We start from the raw sequence: 20,072 nt of genomic DNA on the forward strand, positions 1-20,072 counted from the left end.
GGCAGCAAGCAGCATCGACGTAGAGGTAGCTGCAGCAGTAGCAGCAGCAAGCAATGCATGGAGAGAGATCTGCAGGTTAAATAGAGCGGCATATTAAGGAGACTCTGTTTGGTTGGTTGTAGAGTGGCAAGGGGGCGTTATGTATGAATGCAGCACAAGTGCTCGAGTTGACTGCCTGAACTAGCTCGCAGGCTTCGCCCCATTTCAGTCAGACAACTCACGTGTTCCTTTAACATGTTTATTAGAAGCAGCATATAGTTAAGTTTGGCGACTAGGCTCGGGCATCATCACTCCATAGATATACATAGCACGATGAGTGATGATTAAATAACTAACCCCCAAAACTGCATGGAGATTAGATACTATCCCCCAAAACTGCGTAGCCCGAGCCTGACGCTGGTGATGTAAGACTGATAAGTAGAGGGTCTGGCGAGCTGCCATGTGGCCTAAGCACAGCGGATTTAAGGGGAATATACTACTAAGTGAAACTGCTATGTGAAGGCCCGGGAACAGCCCGAAAAGCCGTCCCCCTTAAGCACCACGGCTTTGAGGGGAATATACTACCTAGTGACTGCTATGTGAAGGCCTGGAAGTGACCAGTGCCGACCCCCCCCCCAGCACCGCGGCTTTGAGGGGAATATACTACCTATCAAGACTGCTGTGTCTAGGTCTTTAAGGCAGCGACAATGAGCTTTCCCCTCCAAGCATGCAGCTATGAGGGGAATATACTATAATGAAATAAATATAATCTAACCCAGCAACCACCTGGTATGCAATAGCAGAATTCTACAGATATACATCTTTGAACGTTTACTCATCATCGAGTAGTGCAAGAGCTCATGGTTGTTTGTGCTGCAAGGATCTCATTCATGTGAGGCATGATATAGCGCTGGTGGGCAGAAGATGACCGACGGCCCAGGATACTCAGGGTTGAGGTAGGCCGATATAGAGCTGCGGTTGTGGCTGTGCAGATTCTTAAACAGTGGGAATAGCGATCTGGGGGCAGGTCGCAGCTTAGGCAGAGATCACTCAGCTTGGAGGAGAACCCTCGTCGTTGGGTTTGCAGCCATCGAATAAACATGGGTGCCGACCCATGTGTCAGAGGGCAATGATGCGAGAAGTTCAGCATGGAAGATAAAGGACAAAGAAAACAGTGTTCTGCATCTGACGTTTATCAATGTATAGTGAAACCCCTTTGCCTGAACTTATACATTAACCTTTGCACGGGTGCAAAGTTAAGAGGCAGTCTTTATCATTGCGTGGAGGACGTGCCTTCTTAAGGCCCTTGAGGAGCAAATGAATGAACTCTAGCGTGGCTTAATACTTAGCACTTGAAGATTGCAGGATTCAAATGAAAATACAATTATATATAATGCATGAACAACTATTATATCTATTGCATAAATACACAGAGGAGGTTGGGACAGAAGAAGATAAAGTACCAAGCTGAATTGTATGCTTTGAATCATGCTCTTGGTTGGAGGCAGAATATGGGAAATCCTTGAGGGCTTGACGTGTAGATCCAGAGTCATTTGGTTGAACGAAGGGCATGCAAGCTGGTGGGGCAAACCACTCATTGTGAAATCCCCCGAACCAGCAGAAGGCGCAGCATCTGTAAGTAACTAGAGAGGATCTGAGGACACCGCAAGGTCATTATAAAAGAATGAACATAACCTTCCACTCGTCGCAGAGGGGCTAAGGACCAAAGATCTGAGCAATAGCCATCTCTAAGATTGCATTCATGCCGAATAGTCCGCGTCTTTACACCAGACGCAAGTGTATTACATCGTTTCATTTGCAGAAGGTTGGGTTTGCGTTCACCTAGGCAACCTCAAATAGACTATGAACTAAACTAAAGTAAAAAGTCATTGTACGGAGATGCTTTTTCAACAATTGGCGGGACATTAAGCGGATAAAATGCAGATCCCAGCAATTTCTACAGTAGCCTGCCTCATAGAGCATTGGCAGGTTATTTTCATACTGCTGTTAATCTGGAGAGTACATCAACAGACTCTGCGGCCGGCGCATAGGATTATAAATCAGACAACGTGCATTAAAAACATTATAACACATAATGAGACGTTATGCAGTGAGGAGGTTTCACCGATGACAGGTGGCTCTGATGAGATTGTACCACTGCCTTTTCTCTGTACACAGGGGACCAGTGAGGTAAGCAGTCACCAGAATGAATGCAAAACAAGCGATGACGCGCAAATAGTTGTCTCCCATGTTTTGATGCGGACTGCGTCACACCAGCAATGAACCTCTCCAGAGTTTACTAGCGAGCGACCCGAGACCACCTCTTTTAGCGGAGCAGAGGTATCGGACTGCTTCCACACCAATCCAACGAACCGCATCAAGGGGTTAACGCTACAGGGACCGATTCAATAGTACTAACCAAGCAGGTGTGAACGTGACCTAAGACTATGGTGCCTTAAGGTTTGAACAGAAAGGCTAACGCTTGTTCCTTATAAATATAAAACATCTCTTTTAGAGAGACTACCAGTGGGAGACCATAATTGAAGGCAGTAATCAGTATTGAATGTATTACAAGTCTAATATGTAGTATAACGTAGAGCACTTTGAACATTTGGAAAGGCGCTAAATAAATAACATGAATTGTAATTATGGCTGTTCTGATGCGGGACAGCTTGTCTGGTGGCAGTGAAGCTTGCATCAGCACACTATCGAGAATGATACCGATAATTCTAGACGTGTGGAAGGGCTTCCAGTTCCTGTTCTGAAAGAGGTAGGCCTAGCTGTTGAAAAGTTTTATCTGGGAAAGTTAACAACTAGGAAATGGTTAAAAGATGGACACCAAGGGGTGCTTACAGGTGTTGCAGAGAATCCAGCATACTGCTTCTGATGAGGTGTCAAAGAAACGTGGGCTACTATGGCAATCAAATGCACATTTGATTGTAAAACCTTAAAATATATATGCCACAGAAGGCATATGGGATGTCTGCTTTCCCTGCCATGTCATCTACAGAGCAAAGAAACGGGAAAAATCTTTAGTAGTTAATAATACTCTTAACAGAATAATCGTGAGGAACGGCTCAATAAAGAAACGTTGCTAGAATAATTCCTCCTAGCACTAGGCTAGGGGCCTGTCGTGTTTTTAAACGTTTAAATAGCAGCACGTGTAATACTCCTGGCTCCTTCAGTGCAAACTTCAGTCTTGAGTGCAGGTTTCAACAGACATGGGTGCCTGGGCGCCAGCCTAACCTGCTAAGAAACCTTGATTTAAGCCTGTGATAAGGTCATTTGACGAACATCTGTGATTAGAAAGAGCTTGGAAACTATTTGCACACCCAGCGAGGGGCAGAATATTGCAGGTAGAGCTTAATTCCTGTAAGGAAAAACTCTTCTTTGGTAGGTAATTAAATGTACATGCCGCTTGGCAGAGAATAATTCATGGTATTCATAGAAAAGACACTGTAGGAGATTGAAGTCTAAAATAATGGTCAAAAATGTATCGAGCTTCCCTTCATATTCACGTGATGGAAATTATTATTTTATTTCCGTTTTTAATTTCATTGATTTATAGTAGGCCTAGTATAAATACTTATACACATACAACTTCTGTATAATTGCCTCAAATATGACTTACTGCAGGCCAAATATTTCCATAATAAAACATTGCTATGCAGAATAGTATTATATATACCTGCCAAGATGCGATTCCTAAGGAACTGCTGCTGCAGGGGGCAGGAAGCTAGAACTCGTGGCTGGATCTGGGACTCCAATTCCCAGAATCCTCGGGAGTGTGACGTCAGCGGCACAACGTGGTTGAACGCGGAAGTAGAAACATTTGTTTACATTGCAGGTAGAGGAAATCGAGTTTGTTCACGGGAATATATCGTGCAATTAAAGGCTTCAAGCGCTGATTTTACTTCGAGAAGGTAGGACAGGATGGCAGGTACTTTGGGAATGCCGGAGTCAGCTTGCTCCTGCCTTTTTTAGTGTTTAAATACCCACTGACCGAGAGACAGTGCGACTCTTAGCTGACACACAAGAGAGGGGTTGTTACCGGAGCTGGCGTAGAACTCGGGACTTCCTCTGGCCCAAAGGATATTAAAAGCTACTCCAGATGAGGATGGAAGGGACACCTGAATGTGTGACGTGCGGGAGCTGTGGCTCGTTCCAGCGGCGTCTGAATCATGCTCTGAGCTAGCCTGTGTTTCGGGAATGAGGCATTTCTTACGGCTTCTTGCGTATGATGATTCGGTTCCAGAGTCGGAGATTGCAATAGACATTTGCAAGGACAGCACCGGCAGGCAAGCAGCAGCAACATGAAACACAGCAGCAGGAACAAGAACTCAGCAATAGCAAATGAACGCAGCAATAGCAAGTGAACGCAGCAGGCAAGCAGCAGCGACGTAGAGGTAGCTGCAGCAATAGCAGCAGCAAGCAATACATAGAGAGAGATCTGGCAGGTTAAATAGAGCGGCATATGAAGGAGTCTCTGTTTGGTTGGTTTTTCATTTCATTTCAAACCTTTATTTATACAGATAAATCCCATTGAGATCATTGATCTCTTTTTCAAGGGAGACCTGCTCAAGTAGTTCCACATGAAACATAACAACATAAATAGAACAACAAAAGGACATCATATAGCATCATTTACATAATTATCCACATAAACAGGTACCAATAGCTTCCGATTAAGTAGCATCCAACCGAGCTTTAAAAACATTTAGTGGCACCAGATTGAAGACAGAGGAGCTGCGCATCTAAAAGCTGTCTTCCCTAAGACAGTCCTAGCAGTTGGCACATTTAATAAAACCACAGCATTCGATCTCAGGCAGTAGCCACTTACAATTTTTCGTGAGATCAGGGAGCAGATATAAGATGGAAGTTTCCCTAACATGGCTTTGTATATAAAAATGTACCAGTGACTGAGCCTCCGTACAGTTAGTGAAAGCAAACCAGCCCTTGCATACAGGGTACAGTGATGGGTTAATGCTTTACAGTTTGTCACAAATCTTAGTGCACTGTGATACGCAGCATCTAACTTGACCAGGCAATTGGCAGGTGCATTCATATACATCAAATCACCATAGTCCAGCACAGGTCAAAAGGTCACAGAGCCTTTTCCTGGCCTCAAGCGAGAAACAGGACTTGTTTCTGAAAAAGAAACCTAGCCTAACCCTCAGCTTTTTAAGCAGGTTATTGACATGACTTAAAAGTGAGACAATCATCAAGCCAGATACCAAGGTATTTGTAACAGGTAACCACTTCAAGTTTTATTCCTTGCGTAGTTACAATATCTAAAACAGGCTCTGGTGTCTTTTTAGCTTTAGAAAAGAGCATTACCTTGGTTTTCTCAACATTTAAAAGAAGCTTTAGTTCAGAGAGCTGAGTCTGAATAATGTTAAAAACATCCTGTAATTTAACACCAGCCTCCTGAATGGAGGGACCTGCACAGTACATCACGGTATCATCCACATAAAAATGTAAAGTAGCTTCATCCACATTTTCACCTAAACTGTTGATATATATAGAGAATAAAAGTGGACCTAAAACAGAACCTTGGGGAACACCATTAGCAATGTTCAACCACTCAGAAGACAGCCCATCAAAGTGAACACATTGGGACCTTTCAGAGAGGTAGTTTACAAACCACCCCACTGCATGGCTGGATATGCCAATACTGACCAGCCTCTGCTTTAAAATGTGATGATCGACGGTGTCAAACGCTTTTGAAAGGTCAATAAATAGAGCTGCACAACTCTGCTTATTATCTAAAATACTCGCCACACCATTCACCACTTTCATTGTGGCAGTGATGGTGCTATGTTGCTTTCTGAAGCCTGACTGATGTTTAGACAGGATGTCATTTGTACATAAAAACACCTTTACCTGTTCGCTCACTAAGCGTTCAAGAACCTTAGCCAGAACTGACAATTTAGAGATGGATCTATAGTTATTTAATAAGGTGGCCTCCCCTCCTTTTAGCAAAGGCAGGACATACGCTGACTTCCACAATTTTGGAATTAACACAGGGAGAGGGAGAGGTTAAAAAGAGTAGTGAGAGGTGGAGCAATAAAATCTGCAGCTATCTTTAAAAAGAAAGGTTCTACGTTGTCCGGGCCAGCCGGTTTCTTAGGATCTAACTTGGTTAAAGCTTCACGAACAACATCAACAGTAAAAGGGGTAAAACTAAAAGGGTTTTCCAACACACGTTTTTCAGAGTCACATACTGTAGTGTTCACAGAAGCAGAGTTAGTGACAGAATCAAATAGAGAACCACAGGAGACAAATGCTCATTAAAGCAATTTAGCATAGTAGCCCTGTCCGATATAGTGCCAGATGCTGTGGTAATGCACGGAGGTAGCTCATTACGGATATCGCCGGTGGATAACGATTTAATGGCTTTCCAAAATTTTCCAGGATTATTCAGATTCTTTGTGGTTACTGACAGATAGTACTTTGATTTAGCACTTTTGATTTGCGATGTGAAGCTATTCCTTAGCTGCCTAAAACGCAGCCATTCTACCTCTGAGCCTGATTTCCTAGCCTTTGCCCAGGCCTTGTTTCTCTCATGAAGGAGACTGGACAGATTAGCAGAAAACCAAGGATTGTCTCGTCCCTTTACTCTAAATGTACGCAGGGGTGCATGTTGTTTAGAGTCGGCGAGGTCCTGATAATTTATTCCGGTAAATTACTCTGACCTTGTAATTGGCCTGACCGAAGTTATTGAGTCTATGTAAGTTTACTGCTTGGCTCAGATCCACCAACATCAGCAAGATCTCACCTCTATTAACCCCCCGAAGAACCAGGTTCAATTAACTGCTGTTTCTATTCAGACAACTCTTTTTTAATCTGTTTAAGGGATCCCGAAGGATTTTGATATCAGTAAATGGAGTGTGTTTCTACCTAAGTGTGTGTGTGGCAGGGTGCAGTCTTACCTTTGAAGCAGGAGAGGAGAGCACAGATTTTCTTTTAGTTGTCCCAATCCAACAGGTGAGATCAGTTTATTTGAAGAAAAATAGGTCCAAAACTAATACAGGGTTTTTACCTTTTAACACATTATAATCATGCGCAACATATCATGCTGGGGTTATATTTTTATCTAAAACCTTAATTCATATTTCTCATCTATCCAAGATCTAAATAAAGCCATTAGTTATAAAATTCCTGTACGTCCTAATAACGCCTTCCAGGATAGATCTAAATAAAGCTATTAGGTCTAAGATTCCCGTACGTCCTAATAACGCCTTCCAGGATATATCTAAATAAAGCTATTAGGTCTAAGATTCCCGTACGTCCTAATAACGCCTTCCAGGATAGATCTAAATAAAGCTATTAGGTCTAAGATTCCCGTACGTCCTAATAACGCCTTCCAGGATAGATCTAAATAAAGCTATTAGGTCTAAGATTCCCGTACGTCCTAATAACGCCTTCCAGGATAGATCTAAATAAAGCTATTAGGTCTAAGATTCCCGTACGTCCTAATAACGCCTTCCAGGATAGATTTACCGAGAGCCATTTACCCAGCCCTGAGGGCCAGAGCCTACCGGGAGAGAGTATACCAGGGGTTTCCCCCTCTCTCTCGTGCTCTCTCAAAAAACCAGTCTCTTTATGCTCAAAAAACCGGATCGAAACCCCAAAAAACACCTCCTCTATCCCCAACCAACATCTTCTATTGGCTAGGGCCTAAGACACACCTTCCCATGTTTGTGTAAAAAGGACATGACCCCTGTAGGACTTGAAAAATATTATTCTCGGCTATGACATAACCACCTTTTTGAGGCCTCAATGTGTTTCTCCTTTAAGGCAGGAGCCCCCCTCCCTGTGATCTGCTGTGAGAAAAAAGGGGAAGAAACTGCCCTCTTCCTTATCAGTGACACCCATAAATCATAGACCTTAGACACTCAACCTAAACAAACCACTTTGTTTTGTTTATGCTGTAAATATAGAAAAACCAAAATATGAAGCATTCTCATTATGGGTTCATACAAGAATACAATTGATCATATATGATTTATAATTAACTTTCGTTTTAAGTGTTCACTTCATACTATGAATCTCTCAACACCCTCTTTTTAAAACGCAAAGTTATCAAACAGCAACAACTAAAATTGTAAGCATACATACATATTCAAAAAACATCAAGAAGCATTCTCATTATGGGTTCATACAAGAATATGATTGATCATATATGATTTATAATTAACTTTCGTTTTAAGTATTCACTTCATATGGAGATCTCAAAAATGTCTATCAATGATCTCCATAAAACCAAGATAAAAATAAGACCATGCGGTAAAACTTCTGATGTTGCAATGTTGAGCCAATCATGAAATGAGGGAAACTGGATTCGCCTTAGTCAATACACTGATATTTATTGAGAGACAAAACGGCCGGAGGATTAACAAAGCAACTCGCACTGTTTAATGCAAGCTGCCAAATTAACTCTGCCCACACAAAGACGGAACCGCTCGAACCTGGTCTCTGAGAAGGGGCGGAGCCTAGAAACGCGGGCCTTTACCCCAATCGATTCCAGATGAACAAACAAAGATGCTGTTTGTCTCGCAAAATGCAGGCAGGCCTGGACCCTTCCCCCACAGGAAAAGAGTAGTCACTCATGTGAAGTTTCTCAGGACAGCTAAGCACACAAAGACATCAGACTAAAATATTCCTTTACAGTTTCTACATCAGCACACAGATCGATTTTACCCCCAATCAAACCCAAACAGATCATGCACAAAACCCTGCTCCACAAAATGTTTTTGTCTCTCTTAATGATAATGCGAGGTTTTAACCTTTTGGACCTTAGTGTCCCTAATTGTGGCTACAACACAGTGATCACTCAGATCATTTGCAAATACTCCCACAGATTAATATTATGGAGAACATTAGTTAAAATGAGATCAATTAGGGAGGATTTATTAGGGGACTTAATGTTAGGGCGAGAGTAGGACTGTCCACAATCTGAGTAACATTTAAAGAGATACAAAGGTTTTAAAATCCTCTGACACTGCAGTTAACCAGTCCCAGTTAAAATCTCCAAGTAGCACTATTCCTTGTAGTCTAGTTGTGATAAAAGATTTGCTAGTGAAGACAAGGAGTCTTTGACAGCTGAGGGGGGTCTGTAACAACTCACTACCATGACCTGTTGACCCTTTGCCACTTCTATATTTATGGCTAAAAATTCAAATTGCTTACTGATCGATTTGGAAACTAATGTGGTTACACTGAACTTATTCTTAACATAAATGGCAACGCCACCACCTTTATTAGGCCGGTCGGTACGATACACATTAAAACCATTAAGGCAATGTCAGAGGCCAAAATAGATTTATTTAGCCATGTTTCTGATAAAACAATGACGTCAGCGTCAGTCGAGCTCGCCCAGATACGGACAAAATCTAGTTTACCTAACAGACTGCGCACATTCAAGTGGATGAAACCCAACCCAGACCTAGCTTTAAAATCAGCAGGAGTAGCGATCTGACTACTACTACTGGGCGGACCAGGGTTAGGTTGTACATTTCCTGACAGTAATAACAACAACAAAAACAGGCATCTTTTCCTCTTAAACGACACCCATACATTATCATCTAATTTAGAAACACCGGAAAAGTCTGCGAGAGTGTGATTTGAGCTTAAGAAGCAGTCCTGAAGAACCATCATTGCAGGAAAACAAAAAAGACAAACATATTTTGTCGAGCAGATTGACTGTGACAAGGCAACCGGTAATTGTTTGAGCAACACATCCGAACCTTTGCAGGGGATGCCCACTGCGGGTGGCAGAACAGACCTGAATCCAGTAGACTTCTCAGAATGACTAGAGATCTTCTCATAGTCCAAAACAGTTAACAGGCACAGCAGAATCCCGATATGGGCCATTTTCCCAGACCAGCACACAGTATCCGCGATGTTCCTGGAGCAAAATCAGCACAGCAGCAAAGGACAGGCGAACACAGCAGCATGGAAGCGCTCCGGTCCCTCCGTGGTATCCCCGGGGTGAAAGCAGGCCTCTGCTTGTAGAGTGGCAAGGGGGCGTTATGTATGAATGCAGCATAAGTGCTCGAGTTGACTGCCTGAACTAGCTCGCAGGCTTCGCCCCATTTTCTGCAATCTGCCTCGCCCGTACTAGATCATCGCCACACCGCGTTGAGAAGAGAGGTCGATTCAGATTCAGTCTATCATTGATTGGATATTTCAGAGTCAAGGCTGACTACATACTACTGTACTTGGGTTTTGCCATGTTTGATGTGCAGATGATGTTTGCTGATAACGGGCGTATATACAGACTATTAACTAACATTAGAAACAGCTTCTCTCCATAAATCATTTTGCATCCTCCTGTCGACAACCCTGGTTTTGTTTGTCTTTTTATATTTTGTATATATTTTAGAAATTCTTGTTTTCTCTGTTAATAAGGAAATGCCTTGTAAACAACAAAAATAAATATATAACTGGCTGCTATACAAATGTATTGCATTGCTACTCCAAAAGTATTTTGTACATTTGGCAATAAATGACTCCCTGCTGTGGAAATTGATCATGAAAGTGTTCTCAAAGCTGGTAAAGGTGCAGCTAGTTTGAATTACTTTGTATACTGCAGGGTAGCTTGTGAATTTACTCCAGGTGGAACTAAAGTCTGATTCAACACTTGATTATATTTCACATCATTCATCCACATCTGTGAAGTAACTGAAGGTATTAATACATGTAGTGAAGGAACAGTACACCATTTACCTCTGACTTATGTTGTGCCAACCTAAAAGTACCTCAACAATAGTAATCAATAATGTATTGAAAAGTTATTTGGCTCAGCCAGGTTATATGGGATGCCCAGTCTACGTACAGATGGGTAACTCATTTTGAAATATTAAACTTAGTTTTCTTTTCTTTAATTGCTCATCCTCGTGTAGAATACTATCATGAAACACACATTTGGTTGTTTATAGCATAAAGAACATTTGATTTAATGTGAGGTAGGGAAATAATCATTTGAGTATAAGTATGTGTATATAAATATGTAATTTACAACAGCTGTAAGATGCTTGAAAAGCTTGAAAATGCACCTTGAAAATTCTTGAAAAGTGCTTGAATTTGACTTTGGAAAAGGTGTAAGAACCCTGTACATCACATTTTTAACATTGAAGTCAATGTAGGAAATCTTCAGACTTCAACAAATCTTCATGCGACTTCAACTGCTAACTGTTCATTCATACTTTCACTGTTCAACCTCATTACAACTTTAAAATGTTACACATCTTTCTGACATTATTCATGTAAAACAACTTTTAAATCTGATTCTTACTTTTAGAGATATTAAACATTATTCAGACCTTGTTAAAGAGGTCTTCTTCAGATTTTAACATTAACTAGAGTGCGTGATGTCATAGCTAGAGGGTAGAACATCTTGAAATGTGCCTTCATATATTTTTTTTAAACTGCCATAATTCCCAAACCCTACATTCCTGAGACATAATTTTTCATGACAAACGTAGGAAAACATCTCATAGCTTGAAAAATGACAAATAATTAAGCAAAAAATAATTAAACAAAATGCTTTTTGTGGGCATGAAGTGACAAAAACTTTCAACATGCCTCCATTAAAGCCCATTGTAATTTCAGGCAGATATTTCCTCACAGCAGCAGCCGCACACCTTTAGTTAAACTGCCAAAAAGGCCACATTATTAACCCGAAAGTACACAAAAATTACACTTCAGATACTCAACTTCCTTGACATGCTTCACGCTTTGAAATTTCACAGATATCTGTTACGGTTCTTCCACAAAACGTTCACATGTAAGAGGTTTATCTCTCATTCAGAACAATGGAAACCTTTGATCTCTGCACACCTCGTTAGCTCAAATATAAACACCTGTGTCCAGTGGCGTTTTCTCCCGGAGGCCAAGGGAAGCCAGGCTTCCCCTGTTTTTTCGGATTGTAGTTATAATTTAAATAAATAAATACAAACACTTTGTTTTGTTTCGATAATTCTCCTTTGCTGTGTGTTGCTGCCGGCCCGTCTCTCCCCCATTCTCATTGAGTATTTTACAAAGAGTGAAACAAACAGCGCCCCTCTAGATGTTATGGTGAAACAGTAGATTGCACTCCCTGTTGCGAGAGGAGGCCAGCCGAATCTAGCTTCCCTTGGTGAAAAAAAATGGAGGGATTGACCAATCAGATGAGGCCCACGTGATGCCCCTGCCAACCTGTGATTGGTCAGGGCCATGCCAAGGGAAGCTAGCCGCCTCTTGCTTCCCTTCAGAGGCGGCTGGCGGCTGGCGATTTGATTGGACACTGCCATCCAATCAAATCACATCAACATCAGTTTTAATACTGTAACTGTCATCACCGCCGTTAGAAATTATCAAGCAAATGAAGCATTATGGAGGGTGGAGATTTGGCGTACTTAATCAAACATAACTTTACTAAACTTCCGCTACAGCAGCAACTACAAATTAAATCAGATGACAGGCCAATGCCCGCACTCGAGCTGTGTGTACGCAGAGGAAAAAGGGAGAGAATCGGACGTTCAATGAGGACAATTATGTCCGCACGGAGTGGCTAACTGGAAGCGCTAAACTTCAGCGTCTAATTTGCTGGCCATGTCTTCTTTTTGACAAGGATTCGTGCTCCCTGAACAATCCTTGGGCAACTTCAGGATTCATCGACCTTGCCAACCTGTCACGGGCAATTGAGAGGCACGGTAAATCCAAAAAGCACATAGATTGTGTGATTGTCTGCATACATTAATAAGTAAAATGCTTAAATTAATAAGGAGAGAGTTTCAGCTGGAGAGTGCGTGCGGACCTGTCGGTTAGATAACAGGCGTGTGCAAGTCCTGCATCTGTGTGATACAAATGTGTGTCAAATGATACCGGGCGCTGTAATCACTCATCTGGTTACGTTATTGACCACCCCCCGACCCAAAAAATGGGCTTCCCCTACATTTTTCCCCACGCCACGCTACTGCCTGTGTCATGGAACACGATGATGTCATCACTCCAGCTGACATGCTCAGAGCAGCAGACTTCAGATAGCAGTGTGCTAACAGTCCAGCCGTGAAGACATCTACGGGACAGTTTTGAGAGTTCTTCAAATGCCGTTGCCATGGCAACACAATGCTCGCCTTGAAACACGGTTTTCCAATAACTTCAGTGAAAATGCTCCAAACAGCCCAAAACTTCACAGGTTTGGTAACGATGCAGCCATCAATGCATCTAAGCTAGTATGGGGTGTCATCAAAAGCCGTTGCCATGGCGACAGATCATTCGCCATCAAGTTAGTTCAAAAGTTTGCAGTTCAAATATTCTGCTGCTTTTCCAAGTCATTTCACTTTCTTTTCTTCTCTCATCACCAGGGGCGTCGCCTGGGGTAGGCATCCGGGGCTTTAGCCCTGGATGTTTTTTCTTTAGCCCCGGACAAATTCTCCCTCAATAATATAATACATTAACCTACTTTACCTATAGGACGGACGGTAGAATTGTAATTTCCCATGTTCAGTGAATGCAACACAGAGGCAAGACGACGCCACCAGACCAATCAGAGAGTTGCATGGAAATAAACGTGTTTTATTGGCTGACAGGTACGTACCTCTCCTCTGTGACAATGTTTAAACTTTAAACTGTCAGCCCCGGACGCGGAGATTCTGAAGATGGACATTAGACATTTCTTTAATAAAAAAGACGGCAATTCTCAAGTGGTGGCTCACACAACAACCCCAGAGCCAGGTGAACAATGTATGTACCTGTCAGTAAACTTACAAGTTATGCGAACATGTAAGCAAAGCATACATTATAGCTAAGTTGACGTTACTTTGAATCGCGCGGGTAAGCTAAACCGTTAGCAAGTAGCTATAGCTAGCCAGATATATTAAATAAACACTTTGTCATACAATCTTAAATGTTGTGTTTTTTAGCGTTACTTGGTGATTTCAAAGAAAGCTCTCTGGGAAATGTTGACTTACTGTCTGTGTTCGACATTAAGCTAGAAGCTACCTTACAGTATTACACAGTTGATCCTGATTCCTGAGTCCTGTCAGTTAAAGTGTTTCATAGTTAGCTTAGCTAAGCATCAACCTAGCACTGAAATATATGGATGTTATGTGACGGTATTTCTGAGAAAAAGTCAGCTGAAATGGTGGCATAGTTGCCACTGCTTTGCGTGTCGACAGCATGTTTGAACGTATTTGCAGCAGTAAATGTGGCTGTCTGGCCACTGACGTTGCCATAACAACACCTGCATTTAAATGTGCAACCTCTTTTGTGACAGATTTTTGCAAGAAATTATAATTCTTCTGATTGATATTTCCTATTGACAGCTAGTTTCTATGTGAACATTATGAGATGGACAGCCAGCTAACAAGCTTTTTATACAAATATTTCAGATCAAAGCTAATCCAGTGGGGCTCCTGAAAGGGAGCAAGGGACACTATGCTCCCAAATATTAAGCCTTGACCCGCATCTTAAAATTGATATGATAAAAAAATGATCTGCATTGTCGGAGGCCTTTTTTCCTCATTATCATGTCAAATTGTACAGCTTTCCTTAGTGTTGAATGCAGAAAGATGACTATATTAGAGTATTAAGTGAAAATGACTATATTCAAGTTTTAAGTAAATATATTAAGTGAATTACTCAAACTGCATTTGTATAGGAATGATTCTGTCCTATTGGCAGATAACTACTCTAACAGTGATATCTACAAGAGATGTACATTTAACTATTTTCAATTGGTTAGTATTACATTGTGTGACAGTGTGGTGACACTCATTTTAATGAAGACAAATGTGTGTATCTTGAAATTCATTTATTTGACAGAGCTGGAAACTGATACATACTTGTTTGTGTTTACCTACACAGTCATCACAGATGAGCCAAACAGAGTAGAGGATGAAGAAAGGAGAACAGGAGAAAGGGACACACAAGAAGGAGATACAACAGACAAGAACGACAATGGAGACAACAATGAACAGGAACACCAGAACAGACAAGAGTCAATGAGTAACATGACTGATTTAGGGACTGCAGATACAGGGCCAAGGCAAGTGAGACATCACTGCTTTCCATCCAGCATGTTTGGCCAGCAAAAGAGATCATTTCAACCGCAAACAGCAAGAGATGAGGGATTATTATTTCCTCCTTCCATCCCTTTTTTCTGTTTAATCTGATTACTAACAACTTCTAATCATTTGACATAGTTTATGATTTAATTGGAAAATGAAGTGTGTTTAAATAATAAACCCGTTTCTGATTCTTTGATTTCTTTTTGACATATGGGTGTTGAGAGATGTATCCATATCTCTTAATGTTGCTCTCAAAGTGCACAAGATTGATGCTTTTAACTTCAGTATTTAAAAAAAGTCTTCCTGGGGGAGCATGGCCCGGCCCCCCCAGAGGAGGTGAGTTCCCCCCAAAATAGCACTTTATCTCTGCTTATGTAACTCCGGTGTAGTGTCCCCTCTGCAACAGATCACTCAGAGCTGGTGATTACTTTCCTGCATTTCAATGGACAGCATATAAAAAGGACACGTGAGCTGCATTGCTTAAGAGATCCTCTCATGCTATCTCTTTTACAAAATAAGTGTCCAGTCAACAACAAAACATCAGTGATCGTATAGTGGTAGTATATTTTTCACAAGCAATGTGAAACATTAAACTTATACAAACTGGTGTAGAAAACTCACATAGCTGCGTTGATCTCCTGGAGTGTCTCTACTCTTTCTTCTCCACATCTCTTGTCCACCATCAGAGATTGCAAACATTTCAGAAACAGCTAGAGGTAGGGGACAAACAACTTGTTCGCTGGGCATGTCAAAAACCTCCCTGCTTTGATCAAGACTTTAGGGAGCCTTTCAGCCCCTCTAGTAAAGGGACTGGAAAGCAAGCTTTGAAAATTCAGTACCATCTACATGCTGTCATGTTCCAGACACTGCTCTCAACCACTCAGGGCCTGCACAAATACCTGCAGAAAGAAACACTTGACTTGGTGCAGGCAGTGGATTACAAAACAGCAGTTGAGAACACACTGAAAAGTTACCAAAGTAACGAGAAAGCACATGAGGTCTATGACAAGACCAAGGCCCTGTGCAATGATCTTGATATTCCCGAAACTGACGCAGAGGAAGAAGCGTAGAAACATGGAAGACTTTGTAGTCGAGGCATCATGTGGAGCAATGTGAAACATTAAACATAAATAAACTGGTGTACAAAACTCACATACCTGCATTTCAATGGACAGCATAAAAGGACTCTGAGCTGGGTTCTGGTGCTCAGATTAGCTATTGATGATCACGTTGATAAATCATATAAAACAAATAGCCAATCACACAAAAAACATGTTGCTGTGACTGTGAGCATTAAACAATTAACATTAAACTAAACAAACACAACAGTACGTTATTGTCCTTATAAAAATAAAAACATACATTTTGTCCACCGAGATAATACAGGTACCTTACCCTCAAGTGATCCTCAGGTGCTATGAGAATCTCCCACAATGCATTGCCGTAACAAAGCTAATGCAGGCACACGTTTGTGACACCAGATGGCGCAATTGTGTATGTGCGTGTGGGGAGTCTTGCAGTAGAAAATGTGACTGTAGCGCCGCCACTGTGGGCTAAGCCCCGAATGTTTCCAGGTCCAGGCGACGCCCCTGCTCATCACACATTCAAGCCCCCAGTGTTCATGTATCATTTCAATCTAAATTCTTCACTTTCTTCTTACACATTACATTTCAGCATAGCAGTTTAGCGTCAGCTTTTCAGCATAAAGCATTCCCACTAGCAATTTCTTCAGGAATTGCATTCTCTAGTTTCTAATTACTATTAGATCTGGCCCGCCGGTATATTGCACGCACACCTTCACTCAATCCTGAGGGTTTCCTCAGCTCAGAGCCAGACCCCAAACATTGATGAGATGCCAAGTATCTGGCTTGAACTAGCATCACAGAGCAGCACACTGAGTTTCAACGGATGTTTCCTTTTGCACTTTTTGCTTTGCGTCAACAGGGCATGTTTGTTTTTTTCTTTGAGGGAAATTGTTTTTTTTAAGCTGTGGAAAAATATAATCTAAATATATAATATAAAAGAAATGACTCTGGAAAAGCTGCAGATAGAGCCATAAGAAATGAATGCAACTGATTATTTAATGTTGTATGTTGTTTTTATAGGCAATCATTGAAGCTTTGTTAGTTCCAGGTTTAATATGTGCAATAAGTTCATTTCAATAAGTTTTGCAATAAACATTGAACCAGTCCGGCCCTCGACTAGTACCCATTTTTAAATGTTGGCCCACTGTGTATTTGAGTTTGACCCCCCTGGTGTAGTGTATTGTATGTCAAATTGTATTTATTTGTTGTGCTGACGGATCTATGTACTAATTTGGGCTTGTGTGTATCCACAAATCGTCTTTTTAGACAGACCCTCCTCAGGGTTTCATAAAAAAAGCACTCTGCATTTTCTTTGTTTCTGTTACAACTATATTTCGACAATGCATCACTGCTAGTGTAGGACAATCTGGCATCGCCCCCTTGGATTTCATTATCTGTTTGTGCTTCTTAAAATAAATCGTTTTCACTATGAGCACCCACCAGAAGAGTCTTGTTCTCACAATTTGTATCAATGAGCTTCACCGCTCAGTCTGTCAGCCGTATAGTGAGACAGGAGGATTATAAAAGTCACACACTTACCCACAGCAACATTGAGGATCCGCCTGGCCAATCTGCTCCAACTAACGGTCTTTATGTCTTTGTTTTACATCGTTTCCGTCAAACAGACTCCTCCAAAAACTATTTCTACAGTGACGTCACCAGCGCTTCTCTTCGCACAAAAAGAGTAGAGCGCCTTTTCTGACGGCAGCTGCATGCGACGGCATGGGCTCCCTTCTCCTTGGAATCAATTGAAAAAATAGGCTGGTGCACAGAAAAGGGCCCTTAATCTTTACGCAAGTTCTTAATAACATTTATGTAGCTTGTCAGAACGGAGTTACATTCAGCTTTAACTGAGAATGCAGATTTATTTAGAATACTTTTTCTCAGCGGAATAATGAATCCACTCGTGCTGCACCTCTACTAAACCTAAGTATATGCCGTTCTTCTTATATAGATAAACTGACTGAGTGGAGGTAAAGTCAAACTGTGTATAATGTTGTACAAAAGACAAGCATTACATGTTTAAACATGTTTTCCAAGCTCAATACATTGTGTATCCACAGTGATGAGGCCAAATCAGTCCCTCGTCTCAGGTGTCATTTCTCATAATCATTTTTGTTTCTTTTCTCGTACAAAAGAGAGCTTGTGTCAGTGAATCTCTCGCCCCTATGGAGATCTTCCTCTTCCTGGTTTCACTTCTGCAGCACTTCACCTTCTCTTGCCCCGGAGGACCGGACAGTGTAGATCTCAGCCCCGAGCAGAGCAGCTTCGCCAATATGCCCCGCAAGTATATGATCATCGCCTCGGCTGTAATGTGTTTTCAACCTTTATTCCAACCCAGTCTCATGGCATTTAGTGTTCACCAACACGATTTCCCCCTTTTTTTCGTGTTGCACAGCACGATTTTAAAAGCAATGTATTTCTACTGGTAATGTGTTTCGTCCCTGCAGCACGTCTTTTTCTCCGGTCGGGTCGTGGAAGACCGGAAGCTGTGTGGTTCATAAAAACATGTTCTTACTCAATATCAAGCCACAATTATTGCTTTTATTTTAAATCGTATAATTTCAGACTTTTGTTTCCGTCTGTGAGGAAAATCAGAACCTCAGGATACTGAAATCTGTATTTTTTTAATCTTTTTTTCCTTCTAATTTGTTATTCTTTTCAAAATAACACACTGTTATTTACTCACCAATAACACACAATTATCCTTGCTTTTATTTATTGGTTTAATTCCATAATCTCGGGCTTTTTTGGCGTCCGTCAGGAACTGAATTTCAAAATAAAAATAACCGGAAACAGACGTAGGCATTTCGAGCGATTACCCAAGATCCTCAGCTATGGTTTAAGCTTGCTGATTGGATGTTTTAGCCGCAATGCATGCTGGGATTTGGTGTTTATATGATATGAAATCCAGAAAACATTTTGAAAGAATAAAATAATACTTAATTCCGAGTGTTCTTGCTTTTCTCTTTGAAAGTCATCACATAACGGCATTGTAATACACGGTTCGGCTGCATTACATATTACAGATCTGCCGTAGTTCTTTATTTATAGAGCCCTGATGAGAAGACCTTTGGAAAAACTGAAGAAATGCCGCCGAAACTGAATACTTGACGTGGATCATAAATATATCAACAATTAAACAACATCTTCAATTTCTCTTCACACAATACGTCTCCTTGCAGTATCAACACTAATCCGGCTGACTTTTACATTTAATCTAATTTGTAGATAGGTTATATTTACACCATAACGGTGCACAGCTGATAGAAAAGGACTTGTATTTTAAAGATATTACTGATTTTCTTTAAATATAAGAATGTAAATACTGAGTCTGAAATAGTATAGCAATATGCTGTAAAATTATGTGAAAACATGAATAAAACTACACATCTTCAGATGTTGTACATACATAAGTGTCCTACACTAATAATACAAAGTTATTATGGCTGTGTGTACCTTGTGTGCACCGCCTAGTGGTTAAAGCACGTTATTGAATTATTGTTTTTATGTGTTATATTTGATTAAAAAAATATTAAGAGTACATACTTTCATAGGGGGAAAGTAGAAGGTTTGTGATATAAATATAGAATATAAAAAATCAAGAAGATACTATAAGTGATCTCTACAATAAAACAGTTTAGTGCAGGATGTACAAAGATATTAATAGGAGCAGGTGCAAAACAGAAAAACGAATTAACCTTTATTTAAACATTAAATAACAGATTAAGGTCTTCTTTTAAATAAGAAAAAAACGTTGGGGGTATCTATCTACAGATAAATATTAAGCCTGACAAAGTACTTAACGTCTAATGTATTGCTTTCCTGCAATGTTAACTATGTTGAAGCACTTATTTTAACTGATATTATACATATTAATTATACTCTTATGTATGTAGAATAAGAAATGTGCAGAATATGACAGTTTAATGGTGGAGGTACACACATATTG

General features: G+C 40.9%; 1 pseudogene; it reads left to right on the forward strand.

The window, feature by feature from the left end:
- Positions 1-19,355, forward strand: part of LOC117555598 — a 34,785-nt pseudogene extending 15,430 nt beyond the window's left edge.
- The last annotated feature ends 717 nt before the right edge of the window (positions 19,356-20,072 follow it).

The sequence above is a fragment of the Gymnodraco acuticeps genome, unplaced genomic scaffold (genome assembly GCF_902827175.1).
Source record: "Gymnodraco acuticeps unplaced genomic scaffold, fGymAcu1.1, whole genome shotgun sequence".
Taxonomy (NCBI): domain Eukaryota; kingdom Metazoa; phylum Chordata; class Actinopteri; order Perciformes; family Bathydraconidae; genus Gymnodraco; species Gymnodraco acuticeps.